This window comes from Capsicum annuum, unplaced genomic scaffold (assembly GCF_002878395.1).
Source record: "Capsicum annuum cultivar UCD-10X-F1 unplaced genomic scaffold, UCD10Xv1.1 ctg82630, whole genome shotgun sequence".
Classification (NCBI taxonomy): domain Eukaryota; kingdom Viridiplantae; phylum Streptophyta; class Magnoliopsida; order Solanales; family Solanaceae; genus Capsicum; species Capsicum annuum.
Window position 1 is genome coordinate 1 of NW_025893442.1, and position 6,839 is coordinate 6,839.

General features: G+C 32.2%; 1 long non-coding RNA gene across 1 annotated transcript; it reads right to left on the reverse strand.

Moving 5' to 3' along the window:
• Positions 1-1,957: 1,957 nt before the first annotated feature.
• Positions 1,958-5,661, reverse strand: LOC107852457. The gene is made up of 5 exons (XR_001669439.2): positions 5,119-5,661; positions 2,718-2,794; positions 2,529-2,612; positions 2,315-2,428; positions 1,958-2,085 (listed from the first exon to the last, which is right to left on the reverse strand). It is a non-coding gene; the product is annotated as an uncharacterized LOC107852457 (long non-coding RNA).
• Positions 5,662-6,839: the final 1,178 nt, after the last annotated feature.

Consider the following 6,839-nt stretch of genomic DNA (forward strand, 5'->3'; position numbering starts at 1 on the left):
AGAACAAATGTGATTGAAAAGTTCACAATGACCAAAATACTCATGTAGCAGTCGCACATAATTAATGATAAGACAGCCCCCATAGGAACAAGTTATACCTCATGGGAATGAATTCGCCCTGCCACATTATTTACTAATTTAGAAGATACTCAATAACTCTTGCCTCAAGGGCAAGAATTTCCACAAGGAAAGGCAAAAAATATTCTTCGATAATGAAACATAAATATACAAAGATATAAACAAATGAATTAGTAGCGATTCTACATTGTATACTTTACATTATCACATAAAAAATAGCTGATTCAATTTTAAAAGACTATTTAAAATTTACATAATCTCATAAAAATAGCTAAAACTCCTTCTTGTACAGTGATGTTCAATAACTACAAAACTAAACTACTGCTCCTGGTGCGTCCCCTTCCTCTTTTTCTTTCCAAATAATCTGCCAACTTTTTCTATAGTGTTGTATTTTATACCAGCTTCTAGTTTTCTCTTTTCATGATCCCACAATAAAGATCCATACCTCATGCGAACATAACCAATGTCAATCTATTTAGGAATATCTCTACCATTAATGACATATTCAGCAAATGCACAAATAAATACTCCACAATCACTATGATACAAAAGAAATATATTACGTGAATATATGGAAAACAACAAAAAAAGAAGTGAAATCAACATTTAAAATATAAATGCAATAAGATACCATTGAATTGTTGTGGAAGCTCATCAACCATTTTTATCGGCAAAGTGTCATTTCTAGATTTGTCATTACCCTTCTCAAGATAGAAATTGACCTTTTTCAGAAAATACGGTATCAATGTTTGGTAAGCTAACATCACTTTTTGAACAACTTTATCACTGTGCCTAGTATGGTTGAAGTCATATACATATATGCACCAATCAGTAAAGTCAAAAACTCCCAAAATCCAGTGTCCAAGTTCAGATTTTTCTCATGGAACACAAACATCAAATAAAAAGTTTTTGAAAGCTTGAATAAAATTGAACAACAACTTATAAACCCACAAGTTAAGTGTTCCGTCTAGATCAAGAGAAAAAGCCTTTAATATTGGAGTCATTGCATCTTTTGCAGTTTTTTCCATCAACTCAAGTGCTCCAACAATTATTGTTATTTCATCAGGTGTCAAATCCCCTCCTTTTCTAGCCTATCATAGCAATAAAAAGCAAACAAGTTGAGGCATACAGTTAAAGGAACATAATGAACTGAAAACATGGTTCAACTAGCTATAACACCTAATCTTTGTGAGATAAAATTGGTCGTGTAAGCGGATTGTGTTTATGCATACATACAAAATATTGCATGTGCAGAGATATATTTACACTTGCTTAGATTAGCATTAAAAATTGGGAAATACTAAATAGATCATCTCATTGCCATGGAAATCCACAAACATTTTTAGTTCAGCTCTCCGTAGAAGGGCAGCGTGCCCCTTACCTAACATCAAATCCAAGACCTAAAAGAAAAACCAAGGATGAAGTTAATATCCCTTTACTTTATCAATCCAACTATAAGATCCTTAACAACAGAAAGTAGCAATGACAAATTCTCTCAAATTACTGCATGAGGTTTTGGCTTTTTTTCCAATTCTAAAGATGAATATCCGTGTATCTTACTAAAGAAACTGATGGATATTTTACATATCAAGTTATTAGCATGAGAAGTTTATAATTTATAGTAATAACAAAAAATAAATAGAGATAGAAAAATGGAGTAACTATGATATTATTACTAATTTTTTCCTTCCGTTCGGATTTACTTATCACTATTTTCCTAATTTGATTTTCATTTTTACTCATCATTTTTGACAAATCAAGAAAAAAAAATTAAAAAATTTCATGTTTTACTCTTAGCATTAATTACTTATTCTCAAAATCATTTCCAATACCTATTACTAAACATCAATTGATAGTGGTAAAATTGTAAAGTCACTATACCAATCATTGTTTTCTTAATAGTTGTGCCACATCAAAATGTGACAAGTAAATGAAAACGGAGGGAGAACATAACCAAGGAACTCCTCCATTCAACTTTATGTTGCATTCTTTCCATTTCTTTCCAAGCTACAAAAAAGGAACAAAGCATACAAATTAACCAACATAGCGTATATGAGTACAGATAATGGGTTCATGTAGTTTTATTTCTTAAACCCTGTCATCTAACTCGGATTGAAAGTACAAGGTGGAAACCAAACACACAGCTGGTGAAATATCTCTCTCTCTGGTAGCAAAACATGAAAACTTAACAACTCTACATGACTAAATTATAAAATATTATTTTTGTGCTTTATACCTTACTAATTGGATAAGCAATGGGGAAGAATAACCATTGAAGAAGCTGAACAAGGGGTGCTACAGTGGATCTAAAAGTCAATCCATAGCTAGTATAGATTGATCAAGGAATTATCTGCAAGTGTAAAACCGACGAACCTAGTTAGAGGACAAGAGCCGAACAAACTCCATAGCTAACAAGCTGAAAGGTTAAGTTGATGAATATAACAGACCACCTATTTGAACATGCGAATCATTTTAACAGATACCATTACTACTTCCCACGACGGTACAAGCTTGTCCAAGAATATAGGAAGAGACTACAACAAAAAAGGAGAAAAGTAATATATAGGAGAAAAGTACTAAATAAGCCGACAGCGGTAATAAAACGATAAATATTGCCAAATAAGAATTGGTACACAAACCTCCATTGCTAAGGATTTGCCGATAAAGAGTGTGCAAAGTAATAGATGTTGGTTTTTTACCACCGGAAGTATTTTAGCTGTAAAAGAAAGGAAGAATCCTTTAAAAGGCCGATCAAAGCAGACATAGGTACAACTCAAACTGTGCACAACACTACTTTTTTTCTAACTTATCCCAATATAGGCCCTATTCTAATATGGGTGGTTATTGATAAAATTTTAGACCCATGATACGTAAAGTGGCTTAACTTTTGTAATTGTGCATTCCAGGTATAAGAAGAATTATGTACCTTTTTCTCTTATTCTTTCAACTATTCAAATACCTTTACTTGGGTACATAATCAATGCATCATTCCTTTACTGTAAGTTTAATTCCACTATTTACTTTGCAATAAACCACATCAAAGCATTTCTAGACAGTTTATTCAGTTTCAAAGGAAAAAGTCACTCTCTTTTACTTACTCGTGATTTATAAACACCTTGTCTAAGTCAACATTAAACCTTTTCCAGAATTCCTTTGATATTTTGGGGTAGCTAATTCTATACATATATTTTCCTAGCTGATACAAGTCAAATGGCCACCTTAATTTTTGAAGATATGATTGGATGTCATCATTTAAAGGCTCAATACTTGGTCATCTCGAGGGCACAAAAATATGCAAGGAAGACTCGTTTTGAGCACAAGCAAGGCCGTGTGTGGAAGATTTCTTGGAGCATCGAAGACTTGAGGACTCACAGTTTTTGATAACTCTTAATGGGTCAAGATTTGGTTATCTTCATTAAGGGTATTTTGGTAACTTCATTGGGTCTAAATGCACTCCATGGCCACCCCGCCCTTTAAGGGAATTGTTGTTATTTTTCCTTGCCTTGTAATAGAATATAAACAGAACATTTTAGGTCTTTTTCTCTTTAGTTGTTCATTGATGTAAGACTTGAACCATGAAACACCTTTAGTTGTAGGGCTTGGAATAGCCACCACACCAAAATGAGGGCAACAAGTGTAGATATCACTTGTGTTGCAATGTTGGCTTGAGACGTTGGTCTTTAGAGGAGGTAAAGTTCCTCTTGTGTCAACGTAGGAGTTAGGTTAACCATTGTGTGTAGTGTTAAGGGTCCAAGATTATCATATTATTGGATTCTTAAGATTATACCAACCAAGGTCTAGCTATCTATCCATTTTGTTTATGTTGTAATCTTTTGTTTATGTTCTTGTAATTCAAATCCGTGACTTGTTGTTCTTGTTTCATTGTTGTTGTTCTTCATTTTGTTGTTTTTAGCTGTTTTTAGGTGATAAACACATCAATACATTATGTTCTTGTTGTTGTTTGTTGAATCCGAGTGTGGTCTTCAAAAGGATCCTTAGATCTTTGATCTTGTGGACTAATTTTGAAGTGTGTTTCGTGTTGTCCTTATAATTCTTGTGTCACCAGCTGAATGATTTAAAAGAGAAAGTCTGACTAGAGCATAAAATAAGCAAGAGGAAATAGAACTCCAAGAATTGAACATATAGAAAAGTTTATAGCTTTACACCAAAGTTACAAAGTAGCAGCTAGATATTTAGCTAATCAAACAACATCGTTAAAGGGGTGGAGGCAAAATTTTCATCATCTTTAGTGTATACATAACAAAGAGAAGTTTTAACCTTGTATATACATATACAATATGAATTTTTTACAAAGGTGGCCCAACTGACCCCTTCTACCGGCACAATGTAGGGGTACATACACTCAATTCTCCTAGACCCCACTTGTGGCTTGTAGAATTACACTTGGTATGTTGTTTTTGGTCCGAATGACCCCCTTTCGCCCCTCTAACTATACATCTGGCTCTAGTGAATAGAAAAGTTACAACTTTACACCAAAGTTACAAAGGTAGCAGGTAGATATTAGCCAATCCAAACTACTGACCAGTATTAGTGGAAGTTGGATATTCATGAAGGGAATTCATCATCTACAATATACACATAAAAACAATTTTTGACCTTATAATATGTCATATGAATTTTCGTCAATGCACAACCTCTACTTAACTCTGCCCCTAGCTCTAATAATGAAGTAAACGGCAAGAATAAAGGATAAGGAATCAAACTTCGATGAAAAAAAAGCAAACAAACAATAAAAATCCAAACCAACAAACTTTAGCACTTCTTAATAAACCCAAAAAAAACTACTGATCAACATTGGCAGAAGCTGAATTTTTACCAAGACGTTCATCGTCTACAAAATACACATAATTTTTTTTTTTAAGATTGTATCCAAAGAACCAAAATAAATATAACCATTACAAACAACCAAACAAGAAATACTGTCAGCATGTTTGACCTACTAGAAGAAATGGAGGAACAAAACAAAGGACAAGTCAAAAGCACATTACAAATATAGATTAGGATAGCAAGTGATATTACCGTGTCATTCAAAGGTCGACCACAAGTTGCAAGTGAATTTAACCGCTCATTCGAATTCATAGCATAAACATTCAGGCAACACATCTTTGAGAAATGAGAGATCTGTGGGTCGAAGCTTTCTTTCCTACACGTGCCATGATGAATCCCAACTTGTTCCTTCCAAGTATGGCTATTCTCATCGATTCAATCCACATAATAGTTTTTAGATCTTTCTAATTGAATAAAAATCAACATAACTCCAGACAGATCTAATGCATTCAGATACAATTGATGATTATGACTCAATTTCTTGGGCAATTCATTATCTATCACCACAACCACTGTTACTCCTACTAGCTTTCTTAATTTTTCTCCTCAATTATCTTAACTTAGACCATATAAATAGTCAATAGCTCTTATACCATGATGTAAAAGAGGATCAACAGAAAGAGGAGAAATGAGGATAATCTCCAAGGTGAACCAAGTCGTGATCCAATGGTTGATGATCAATATCATGAGTCTATTTGATTGAAATCGGATAAAGAGAAAGAGGAAAAAGAGAATGAATATTTGAGAAATGAGGAAACAAAAAACAACGAGAATGAATATCTGAGAAAAATTTGGGAAAAAAAGAAAAATAAAAAAACTCTAAATAAAGGTTAAAGACAAATAAATTAAAAAAAATTTAAAAAAAATGAAGGCATAGATAATGGTTGAGAAAAATGAAAAAGAAAAAAAATAAAGGTTGAGACAAATAAATTAAAACATGAAAATAAAGTTAAAGGAAAAAATAAAAACTGAAAATAATAAAAAACAGAATAATAAATTTAAAGGAAAAAAAATAAAAAAGTGAAAAAAAATAGAATTATAAAAGTAAAGGAAAAAACAAAAAAGTGAAAATAATAAAAACTAAAATTTGTGAGATAAATGAGTATGGAAAATTTAAAAATATATTTGAGGTGTAGAGGGGCAAAATGATACTTTTAGTATATAAAAAAGTAAGGAAGACTATTCTTCAAACATATTCTTATTTAGGGTCAAATAGCTAAAGCTACCCATATTTGGGTCTATAGCATGCAATTTCCTGTGCATCATTAGTTTGGGCCTACATAATGAGTCGGAGAACATCAACATTACCCAACTATTCGTTGACTCCGACAACTAACTTTTATCCTTTAACCCCAACGGCACCAACTCTACCTGGTTGTATCAAGGAAGAAATTTGTCCGAATACATTTGTTAGCCTACTAGCGTGTTTGCAAATGAACTCGACCAATAGTATGGTTTTCCTTGATACAACCAGATATAGTCAATGGAGTTGGCTTTAGACGAAACAAGAGAAAAGAGAGCAAGAAGTTGAACTTGAAAAATTCTAGCTTTCAAGTTGTGTCACAGAAAACAACTAAAGGGTGAAAAATTAAAGAAGAAAAGAAGGGTTTTTATAGTTAGTATGATATGATTTTACAAAGATAATATTTGGAAATTTTATAAATAACATTCTATATACATTGATTTACATTAGATTTTCTCGTAAGTCAAAGTTGTATTTATCAATCTTAACAACCAACCAAAAACATAATATTCTTAATAAAAAAAATCAACATAAAAAAAAGGTAAGTGAATTATTGTTATTATTAATTCATTTTTTCCAGTCAACCCATATTGCATAAAAAATTCCGCAAGATGATATGACTAGTAAGTATTAGATTTACAAGATTACCAAGAAAGAATTGTTTTTTAAG